This window comes from Microcaecilia unicolor, chromosome 7, assembly GCF_901765095.1.
Source record: "Microcaecilia unicolor chromosome 7, aMicUni1.1, whole genome shotgun sequence".
NCBI classification, from domain to species: Eukaryota; Metazoa; Chordata; class Amphibia; order Gymnophiona; family Siphonopidae; genus Microcaecilia; species Microcaecilia unicolor.
In genome coordinates, this window is record NC_044037.1 from 180,129,888 (window position 1) to 180,142,020 (window position 12,133).

Consider the following 12,133-nt stretch of genomic DNA (forward strand, 5'->3'; position numbering starts at 1 on the left):
GGGCTGTGTCATCATTGCCGAGTTGAATGGGCTGTATCATCATTGCTGTGTGGCATCTGCTAGCACAGCTTAGTAAACAGGGGGGGAGGGGTTATTCACCTCACTCGTCATTACGATTTCCATATAATTTATAAATATGTCAGATAACATTGGTCCCAGTACTGAACCGTGTGGCACTCCACTATTCACCCTCCTCCATTGAGAGAAATGACCATTTAACCCTACCCTCTGCTTTCTGTCCAATAACCAATTTCTAATCCACAAAAGAACATTGTCTCTTATCCCATGGCTCTTTAATTCTCTCATGAGGAACTTTGTCAAAAGCTTTCTGAAAATCCAGATACACTACATCAACTGGCTCACTTTTATCCACATGTTTATTCAAGTCTTCAAAGAAATGAAACAAATCGGTGAGGCAAGACTTCCCTTGGCTGAACTCGTGCTGACTCTGTCCCATTAAACCATGTTTATTTCTGTGTTCTGTAATTTTATTCTTTATAATAGTTTCCACTATATTACCCAGCACTGACGTCAGGCTTACTGGTCTGTAATTTCCCAGATCACCCCTGGTGTATTAAGTTATGTCCAATAAAAAAGGTATCATCTTATTTTCTTTTCCATGTTTTATATTTTGATTTCTATTGATAACCAGATCACCCCTGAAACCCTTTTTAAAAATCGACATTACATTGTTCACTCTCCAATCTTCAGGTACTATGGACAATTTTAATGACATATTACATATTATTAACAGCAGATCAGTAACTTTATGCTTGAGTTCTTTCAGTACGCAGAAAGGGAGCTACATAAGTGGAAAGTTTTTTTTAGGGTTAAATGATTATAGGATGTACAGGATGTATAAGTTCTAGTGCTTTGCCTGGCTTCAAAATGATTTCTTCTTTCATATAAACTGTTATTTTGCATCACTTATTTCAATTATAGAATTATTTTCTGAGATTCCCTCGCAGCCTGGGGCTGTAAACTCGTCCTCCACAGAGTGATTCATTCACACAGGTTTTATTAAAGTGAGAATGTGAAGAACTTAGACAGGAAGTTACAACAACTTCCCTATTCCGGCTTACTTTGTGCCTCTTCACTGCAGGCCTAAAGCACTGGGCATTAGCAGCACTTGGAACGGGTAAGTCATTGCTTTGCCTGGCTGCTGGACTGTTAGCCTTTTGTTTGCAAGCCTTCCAAAAGCGATCTCTTATAGGTTTGCCCAATATTTGTTTTGTATGGCTAGCTTTCATTCATTCATTCACAGACCTGGTTGTTTTCCTTTCACTTCTCAGCTGTCCTTCTGTTGCTAAAACATAGAAAAGTGAAAGATTTCTAACACTGAAAAAACTCACTATGAATGCTCCTATATTTTATAATTAGTGCTTTTTGTGACAGATGGCTGTACTGTATGTGTGTTTTTGTATTTTTGTGCATATTGTACGTTGTCCATGTGTGAGTGTGTGTGTCTGTGTTTGTGCGTGCACATGCATGCTATTGGGGGGGGGGGGGGGGGAGGAGGTAAATGGTACAGAGGAGATAACTTGCTGGAACAGTCCTGGGGATTGCTGGTTCTGGTGTTAGCATTTTAGGGGATAGGTAGGTGTTAAAATGAGGCAGAAGAATGCAGTAAAGTATGATTTATTTATTTGCTGCATTTGTATCCCACATTTTCCCACCTATTTGCAGGCTCAATGTGGCTTACAATGTTCCTTCATAGCAGTGGCGTAGCCAGACTGCCAATTTTGGGTGGGCCTGAACCCAAAGTGGGTGGGCACAAAATTTTCTCTGTACCCCCCCCCAGCAAAATGTAGTCACACTCAGATGCATTTGTCACACAGGGTAAAGTGCTGCTTTTCAGTGCATCAGATTTCAGAAAATTTATTTAATAGCCTAACACCCTTTTCAGTGAGCTTTCAGAGGCCAAAACCTCCTGCCTCAGGTCAGTATAATGCTGTTACGGTATCCTCTCCTGACCTAAGGAAGGAAGTATTGGTCTCTGAAACTTTATTAACACCATATTACTTTATCCTAAATTAAAAATAAAATTATTTTCTTTACCTTTGTTGTATGGCCATTTACTTTGTCTCATTGTGTCTCTAGATTCTGCTTTCTTTCGTTTAACTCTTCTGCCAGGGTTTCCTGGCCATTTGTCATTTTTCTCTCCTTTTTCTTTGCTTTCTTCAATATTTTTCTGCCTCTCTCTGTGTCCAGATTTAATTCATTCTTACTATCCATTCTTTAATTTCCTTCATCTACTTATGGCTTTTCATCTTTTTCTCACCCTTGTTCTCCCCATGCCCTTTCCTCTTACTCTCCAATCTTTCACTACTCCCCCTTTCCATGCAGCAGCTCTCCTCTTTCTCTCCTCATCCTTCCAGTGTCTCCCCTCTCTCTCCCCATCCTCCAATAGTCTCCCCTCTTTTTCTGCATCCTTCCATCCAGTGTCACCTCTTTCTCCCTACCCTTCCATCCAGCGTCTTCCCTCTTTCTCTCCCCATCCTTCTACCCATCTACCCTCTCTCCTGATCCTTCCATCTAATGTCTCTCTCCCTCCTTCTAACCAGTGTCTATCTCTCTACCCTTTTCTGTTCAGTGTCCCTTCTCTCTCCACATCCTTCCAGTCTCTCCTCTTTCTCTCTGCATCCTTCCATCCAGTGTCTCTCTCCCCACCCATCCGTTTTCCCTGTTTCTCTGCCATCCTTCCATCTGTTTTCCCTCTTTCTCTGCCATCCTTCCATCTTCTTCCATCTCTGTACCTCTATCTTCCTCCATGTTTAGTATCTCCTTTTCTCTGTGTCCCTATATTACTCTGTCCATCTTCTCCCCTCTCTTTGTCCCCAGTGCCAATATATTTCTACCCTCTCTGACCCTACCCCATCCAGCTTCTCTCCTTCTCACTCCCTCCTCTTTCCAGCATCTGGTTTGGTTGCTTGATTTCCTGCCTCCCTCCCTCCCTCAAGCTGTAGGTTTAATATTCCCTTTTCCTTCATCTCCTTGGTCTGGTATCTCTGTTTCCCTTCCCTCCCTCCTTGTGCTGTACCAGCAGTTCTCTCCCTTCCCTCCAGTTCTCCTCCCATGTCCAGCAGCTCTCTCCCTTCCATCCAGATCCCCTCCTCCTCTTCCTCCCACATCTAACAGCTCTCTCCCTTCCACCCAGATCCCCTCCTCCTCTTCCTTCAGCAGCTCTCTCCCTTCCAATGTCCCCTCCTTCTCTTCCTCCCATATCCAGCAGCTCTTTCCCTTCCCTCCAGTCCCTTCCTCCTCTTCCTCCCTTGTCCAGCAGCTCTCCAACCCCTTCCTCCTCTCCCTCCCATGTTCAGCAGCTCTCTCCCTTCCATTCAGTCCTCTCCTCCCCTTCCTTCAGCAGCTCTCTCCCTTCCATCGTCCCCTCCTCCTCTTCCTCCCATGTCCAGGAGCTCTCCCCCCTTTCCACCAGTCCCTTCTTCCTAGCTTGTCCAGCAGCTCTCCAGCCCCTTCCTCCTCTCCCTCCCATGTCCAGCAGCTCTCTCCCTTCCATTCAGTCCCCTCCTCCCCTTCCTTCAGCAGCTCTCTCCCTTCCATCGTCCCCTCCTTCTCTTCCTCCCATGTCCAGCAGCTCTCTCCCTTCCCTCCAGTCCCTTCCTCCTCTTCCTCCCTTGTCCAGCAGCTCTCCAACCCCTTCCTCCTCTCCCTCCCATGTCTAGCAGCTCTCTCCCTTCCCTCCCTCTTCCAGAAGCTCTCCAGCCCCTTCCTCCCACCTCCAGCAGCTCTCTTCCTTCCCAGTTCCCTCTAATCCCCTTCCTCCTACAAGTCTGACTGTCTCTGGCAAAAGTATCCCTTCCCCCCCAACCAACAAACCACAAATCCAGCACTTGCCCTCCAGGCCCACCCATCCAAATCCTTCATCGCTGTCGCTGCCTTTTCTCCCGCGGCTTCCGGGAGGCAGCGATCAGCGTTACCTGTAGTGCCTGCCCTGAAATTATGCTTCTTTTCTCCATCCGGCCCTCTGATGCACTTCCTGTTTAGTAGGGCCGGATGGACGCGGCAGAGAGGAGCAGAGCTGCCTGTTTGAATAGCAGCGCAGCGTAGCGCTGCCGACGAGCGAAGAAACGAGCAGGGCGAAGCCTGGGGAGAAAAGAAGCATAATTTCAGGGCAGGCACTACAGGTAACACTGATCGCTGCCTCCCGGAAGCCGCGGGAGAAAAGGCAGCGACAGCGATGAAGGATTTGGATGGGTGGGCCTGGAGGGCAAGTGGGTGGGCCTGGGCCCGTCCAGGCCCACCCGTGGCTACGCCCCTGCTTCATAGCATTTGCCATTTCTGAGTAAAAAGGTACAATTGATATTGCATAGTGAACAAGGGTGACATGGAGGGGCATAATTGAACGAAAACGTCTATTTCCATGGGCGTTTATCTCCGAGAACGGGTCCGTGAAGGGGCGGACCGAACCGTATTTTCGAAAAAAAAAATAGACATCCATGTTTTATTCGACAATTTGTGAGCTGGGCGTTTTTGTTTTTCAGTGATAATGGAAAATGAAAGCGCCCAGCTCAAAAACGAATAAATCTAAGGCATTTGTTCGTGGGAGGGGCCAGGATTCGTAGTGCACTGTTCCCCCTCACATGCCAGGACACCAACCGGGCACCCTAGGGGGCACTTTTACAAAAACAAAAAAAAAGGTAAAAGAGCTCCCAGGTGCATAGCACCCTCCCCTTGTGTGTTGAGCCCCCCCAAATCCCCCTCAAAACCCACTGCCCACAAGTCTACACCATTACTATAGCCCTAAGGGGTGAAGGGGGGCACCTACATGTGGGTAAAGTGGGTTTGGGGGGGTTGGACGACTAAGCATTAAGCAGCACAATTGTAACAGGTAGGGGGGGATGGGCCTGGGTCCACCTGCCTGAAGTCCATTGCACCCCCTAACAACTGTTCCAGGGACCTGCATACTGTTGCCAGGGAGGTGGGTATGACATTTGAGGGTGAAAATAAAAAGTTGTGAAACATCATTTTTTGTGGTGGGAGGGGGTTAGTGACCACTGGGGGAGTCAGGGGAGGTTATTCTTGATTCCCTCTGGTGGTAATCTGGTCATTTAGGGCACTTTTTGGGGCCTTATTCGTGAAAAAACAGGGTCCAGGAAAAGTGCCCTAAATTCTAGCTACAAACGCATACTTTTTGTCCATTATCGGCGAAAGGCGCCCATCTCTCCTCGGCCGATAACCACATCCCAGTTCCACCTTCGCCACGCCTCCGACACGCCCCCATCAACTTTGTACGATTCCGCGATGGAGTGCAGTTGAAAACGTCCAAAATCGGCTTTCCATTATACCGATTTATTCGTTTTTGTGAGATAAACGTCTATCTCCCGATTTGGGTCGAAATCTAGGCGTTTTTCTCTTTCAATTATAAGGTGGATAGTAGATTATGTGGATAACATGATAGATCGTCATTTCAGAGTAGAAGGTACAATTGGTATTACATAAAGAATATTGATGTCATAGTAGATTATACAGGTAGAATAATAGAACGTTTTTTTCAGAGTAAGGATGCAATTGGTATTATATAAAGAATATGGGTGATATAAAAGCAATAAGCAATAAGGCATAGGGAGAAAACATTCAGGATATCAAGTAGGTGATGATGTATTACAGTTCCTATTATGGATCATTGTGGTATGCCTTGTTGAAGAGATAGGTCTTCAGTGATTTACGAAAGTTGATTAGATCAATATTCAGGTTTTGTTAATGGTGTTTTTTTTTTTTTTTTTAAATCCTGGCTGCAACATAAAACAAAAACTGTATATTCAGCACTGCTGTGTGAATAGTCAGTGGCACTGAATATATGGATTCACCGCTGAATGCTAGTAGCTGTGTGTATAGTGATGATATTCAGTCGCCTGAGGGCAATTCTACAACTGGGCATCTCCAGTATCAGTGTGCCTGACATTCACGTGCCTGCAGATACACCAACCATAACTGAGGTTACACTAGCATAACTGAGGTTGTAAAAATGTGGCTGGAACACATGTAATTTTCAGTATTCCGTACGTTTTGTGCATAACTGGGAGCTCCATTGTAACAGCAATGCGCTCCCTGGCTTACCAGCAGGAGGCTGGGTGAGGTTCGCAGTCCAGTGGCATCTCTCTGTGAGCCCCGATGTCAGCGGGTTGTTCTTGGTGCTCCCTGGCATCTCACGGGCAACGTGGCTGCATTGGTTCGGCTCTGCCAGAAGAGGGGCCACCTAGGCACATGTGCACGTCCAGTTTTGGGACTTCCAGGAGGGAGTGGCCTCGGGAGTCTTTGTGCCGACGTCAGCCTCGGGGTCCTACTTAAGGCATCTTCAGTCGTTCCAGTGGTGCCTTTGCAAGAGGTCTTCAAGACTTGTTTTTGTGTTCCTGCCTTGTCTTCGAGTTCATGTTTTGTTCCAGTTCCTACCTTGTCTCCATGTTCCAGCCGAGCCTTGCCTTGACTCTAAGTTCTCGTTGTGTCTCCGAGTTCTTGTCTAGCTTCAGTACTGCCTTGTCTCTGAGTTCCTGCCAAGCTCCAGTCCTGCCTCTAGTCCTAGGGTTACCATATATCCGGATTTACCCAGACATGTCCTCTTTTGGAGGACATGTCCGGGCGTCCGGACAGGTTTTTCCAGTCCACCCGTTTGTCCGGGTTTCTGGACAACCGGGCGGGTGGGCGGCAGGCCTATCCTAGCCTCCCCTTCCCTTACTTACTATCTACTGCCCTGGTGGTCTAGTGACCTCTTCGGGGCAGGAAAAAGTCCCCTCTTTCCTGCCCGGAGCGCTGCCCTTGCCCTGCATCCTGTTGCTGTGACGGTCTCGGGATTCAAAATGGCCACAGTTAGAGGGATTTATGCTGGCATTATCTGGATAGTGTCTCTGAAAATCCACAGATAGGAGACATACATTGAGTGGTGGCAGCTAAAAGGGTAATTCTGTAACATAATTCCTACTAAAGGTACTGATTATGGAGCCTATTTCAAGCCTATTCTATAAAGAAAAGATATGCCTACTTTTCTTCATAGAATTCTAACAGAAAATGGCCACAACACGCTTATATTTAAGGCTTGAACACTCACATTAACTCAGTGACTTTCAACCTTTTTCATCACATGGCATGCCAACAAGGGGCTAAAATTGTCAAAGCACACCATCACATAAATAAGAACATAAGAATAGCCATACTGGGTCCATGTAGCCCGGTGTCCTGCTTCCAAAAGAAACCCAAATAGCAACATTCCATGCTACCAATCCCAGGGCAAACAGTGGCTTTCACATGTCTATCTCAAAAGCAGACTATGGACTTTTCCTCCAGGAACTTGTCCAAACCTTTTTTAAACCCAGATATGCTAACCTCTGTTACCACATCTTCCAAGTTCCAGTGCTTAACTATTCTTTGGGTGAAAAAATATTTCATCCTATTGGCTTTTAAAGTATTTCCATATAATTAAATTGAGTGTTCCCTGGACTGTACTTTTTCAAAGAGTGAAAAATCGATTCACTTTTACTCATTCTACACCACTCAGGATTTTGTAGACCTCAATTATATCCCCCATCAGCTGTCTCTTTTCCAAGCTGAAGAGCCCTAACCTCTTTAGCCTTTTCCCCCTCCTTGCTGTCCCTCCACCAACAGCATCTGTGGTGATGTCATCTTCCCTGACAACACCTTGACAGCATTTATGTTAAAGTCACCCTCCCTGGAACCACCCTGAGGGCAGGGATCCTCAATGCAGCTAGAAACAGCATGCCCAAGTAATCCTCCTGTTCCTTCCCAGCCAGTGACCTGGCATCTCCCTTTGTCTGTCTTGACCCCTCTTCCTCACTGTACCTTTCAAATTTTCTTCTGTAGCAGTCAGTGGCAGTAGGCAGTGATTCAAACAGCCTGCTTGCACCAACCTGTGCCTTCTCTGATGCTTCTCCTCTGTACAGAAGCGGGAAGCTACATCAGAGAGAAAACTCTAGGGTTGGTACTAGCAGGCTGTCTGAATTGCTGGCTGCTGTCACTGACCACTACAGAAGAAAATGTAAAAATTAGAGGAGGAAGGGAAGGGGGTCAGGAGAGAGAGATGCTGGGTCACTGGCTCGGGAGGGGACAGGAGGGAGATAAGTCTGCTGCATTCTGGCACAAATATTATGTTTATTGCTACTAAGATGGCCCCAAACTCCCATGGTACACCAATGTACTACAGCACACCTGTTGAAAAATGCTGTATTGGCCATATAGCTGGCATAAATACCCATGCCTAGTTGTTTGCTAGTGTTTTTTATTCAGTATAATTTTATATGTATATCAAAGTAAATAAACAAACAGGAAAATTAATGCATTACTTCAGAAAAACAAAATTTCTACCACTGATTAGCCCACTGTGATAAAGTGGCTTGCGGCTGGCTGCAGGACCTCACAGACACAAGCAAAGGCAGCATAATGTCAAAGGTAAAGCTTTGATGAACAAGTAAAAGCAAGGCAGTCTGTTCCTGTTATGGACTTACTTCAACCCAGGGCAACAACCACATTTACATTTGTTTCCTTCTCTCTTAATAGTTCTATGTTCTTCAATACAGTTACAGTTACTCATACATAAATCCAGCCCTGGCTCCAACTAGGACATTCAGGACCTGAGTCTTCACAAAAAGATAAATAAAAGGCACTCCTTTACCTTTGCAGTGCTCTGTTCCTTCTCATGCCATCCCTGGGCTTCTACAGGGTGCAAATCTCTGAGCTAGGGTCACTCCTTACTTCTCCACAGGTACTGCAGCCCAGCCAACACTTTAGAGAGGATTCCTTCACTTGGAGCCTTCCTTCAGGAGATCTCTGCACTCGGGATCTCTCTCCTAGAGACCTCTTGCCTCAGGGCCTCTCTGATCCAATCCACTCCAGGGCATTTACTATCAGAGTTGCCAGATGGAAAAAATTTGTCACGCCCAAACCCAGCCCCAAACCGCACAAAGTCAATTTGCATGTGAATGACATCATTAATAAATATTAATGAGGCCATTTGCATACAAATGACATCATTAAGCCCACCTCCGTGGGGCTTCTACTGGCCGCAGCCGTAGGAAAACAAGCCAACCTGCGGCCAGCGGCCACAGGGAAAAAACCGCGGTGGGCGAAAAAAACGCCGGCAGGGCTCAAAAAAGCCGCCCAAAATCCCGCAACCCGCATGCGGCGTGAAAAAGCTGCAGCGGCTCGCGGAAAGGAGCCCAATTGGACGAGAAACACGCAGCCCTGGCAACACTGTTTACTACCTCTTGGCCTGAGCCCCACCCCCCTGATTTAGCCTCGGACATGGCAGGTTAGCACCACCAGCTATAAGGTAGCTGCACTGCAGTCTCAGTGAGAGAGTGTTTTTATGGATATCTGCTGCTCTATCACTCACTTTCTCACACCCACAAATGCAAGGTGATGCACATTGGAAAGAATAATCTCAATCATAGTTACCTGATGCTAGGGTCCACCTTGGGGGTCAGCACCCAAGAAAAAGATCTAGGTGTCGTAGATAATACACTCTCAGATGACAACTTATCCAAATCCTTCTCCAGTTTAGATTACACAACAATATAATATAATAACTCTTGGATAACTAATATCCCCCTAATTAGGTAACTTGAAAATATCCCTAACATACATTTTAAATAATTTTCTAGGTGATAACAAATGACGCTGAGGAAAATGTATATAGGCTGTAAGGAGATGATAAAAAAAAATTCAGACTTTGCTAAATACAACAGCCCATTTGATTTTCAAAGTACCAGAGTTTGGGGGGGGGGGGGGGGGGGTGTCCACACCACTGTTGTTGCAATTGCACTGGCTACCAGCACAGGTGCATATTGTGTTTAAATTGTGGTCATTGGATTTCTTAATTGTGCATGGTCTTGTCCCTAATTATATGACTTCACTTATTCATCTTTCAACAAGAAATTCTAGCCCCGAATCAAGGGTTTTTTAATGCCCCTACAGAGCAATTGCCTTGTTGAATCCGTAGAAGTTCTCTGGCTGCCGAGGAGGGGCGCCTAGGCACATCAAACACTAACCTGAAGAGGCAGAGAAATTCCCCTAGATCGGTGAGTAGAGGGTCCTGCCGCTCCCAGAGAGGGCAGGCCCAAGCCAGGGCTGGTCCGGAGAGTAGAGAGATTATATATGTGATCTTGAGTTTATCGGAGGAAAAGACTCTGGGTTGCATTTCAAAAAGCATAAGACATTGGTTGAGGAACCCTCAACAAGAGGAAGGCGTACCTTCAAACTGGGGAGGCTCAGGGAGCTTTAACACAGGAGTAGGTAAAACAGGTCCAGATGGAGCAGCCAGAACTTGTCGTTGGGATTGAAAAGTATACAACTGGGAACAAACGTCCTGCAGGACTCCAGACAGACGACTCAGCTGAGCCTGTTGTTGCTGATGAACCTGGGCCAAATTTGCCATGTCGGGTTTATCTGGTGAACTCATGGCTTTGGCTTACTGTCAGACCTGTGAGTTCTTGTACCAAGTAGAGCGCTGCCGAGCCTGGTACTTGGACCAGGTTCTGCTTGGCGGCCAGACAACCCCAGGTTTCACCTGCGCTGACCGCCATTCCCCAGAGGTTGAGCCCCTAGGTGCGGGCAGCCTACAGGGCTTACGAGATGGAGCAGGAAGCGGGGTGATGAACGTGACGGCCAGACAGGCAGCAGGCAAGAGAGTGATCCAGGTACAGGCAGAGTCAGTAGGCAGGCAGCAGATCAAGAGAGTAATCCAGGTACAGGCAGAGTCAGTAGGCAGGCAGCAGACACGAGAGTAATCCAGGTACAGGCAGAGTCAGTAGGCAGGCAGCAGACACGAGAGTAATCCAAGTACAGGCAGAGTCAGTAGGCAGGCAGCAGACATAAGAGTAATCCAGGTACAAGCAGAGTCAGTAGGCAGGCGGCAGACACGAGAGTAATCCAGGTACAGGCAGAGTCAGTAGGCAGTCCAGGTACAGGCAGAGTCAGTAGGCAGGCAGCAGACAGAAGAGTAATCCAGGTACAGGCTAAATCAGCAATGAGGAACAAAGTAGAGGAGAAGCACACTACTGAGGAAGTAACATCTTCCAAAGTAGAAGCCAAAGCAAGGAGCAGGGTTGCCAGGTTAAAAAAATTTTTCCCCGCCCAAAACCGCACAAAGTCAAACCCACCTCCGACATCACTAACCCCGCCCACTACATCACTAACCCCCACCCACTGTGTCACTAGCCATGCCCACAACATCACTAGCCACGCCCCACTACATACGCTGACGACGGTGCCTTGCTCTCAGACGTCATCATTAGCGGCGGTGAGGGGGGCCCAGCCCGGAGCGCAGCATCGTCATCTTTCCAATCCACCATGTCCACTCGAGTCCAGGCAGACATCTGATCATGCAAATGCAAAAGTTAAGTATCATAGGGCTTCAAGAGACCCGCTGCTACACCCACTCCCTCTTTCTTTGTTTTGGATCGTTTTACCTCCTTTTTTGTGCATCCTTCCTCCGGCTCCTGCTGTTCTTGTCTTTTGGATGTGGCTCTCTCTTAGGAACCTGAGCTTCCAGGAAGGACGACCCGCGGCCCATGATCGGGGAGGAGATGCCATGCCACCCCGGAGTCATGATTATCATTCGCCGTTCGTCTCTCTAACATCTTCTTTCTCCGGCGGGGGTGGGGCGCGGGCCATGCGCGGCCGCTGCAGGCATTTAAGAGAAGCCTGCAGCCCGCCTCCGCTGGACCAATAGAAGCCCTGTGGAGGCGGGCTGCAGGCTGAAGAGGGGAGGAGGAATGCTGTTCCAAATTGGAGTCGGAGACTCAGACTGCAGTGTCGTCGGACCAATAAAAAAACCCGCACCGAAAACCGCCCAATCCTGCACCGTGGCCGCATGAAAACCACCCAATAAACCGCACCCTGCATCAACCAAAATTTCCCGCAGCCCTCGCGTAAAACCGCCCAATTGGGTGGGAAAACCACCCACCTGGCAACAATGGCAAGGAGTCTAGGGAGAGCTAAGCTGATAAAGTGCTGGCGTCTGACATCAGCAGGGAGAAGGGGCACAGCCATAGGACAAGAGCAGGGGAAGGAGGAACCCGAAGACCAATAGGAGAGAAGCAAGGGAAGCCGGGCAGAGGAAGAGCAGACCCAGGTGAGGAACGCTGTGAGGAAAGCAGAGGTAAAT

At 47.5% G+C, this 12,133-nt stretch overlaps 1 protein-coding gene across 2 annotated transcripts in view; it reads left to right on the forward strand.

Annotated features, from left to right (window-relative positions):
• The first annotated feature begins 1,076 nt into the window (after window positions 1-1,076).
• Window positions 1,077-12,133, forward strand: part of LOC115474822 (caspase-8-like) — a 105,260-nt gene continuing 94,203 nt past the window's right edge. Inside the window, exon 1 of one of the 2 annotated variants that reach the window (XM_030210494.1) lies at window positions 1,077-1,138. The gene's annotated coding sequence lies outside the window, so the exon portion shown is untranslated. Of the gene's footprint in view, window positions 1,214-12,133 lie in introns of both variants that reach the window. The other variant, XM_030210495.1, reaches the window with a different exon arrangement.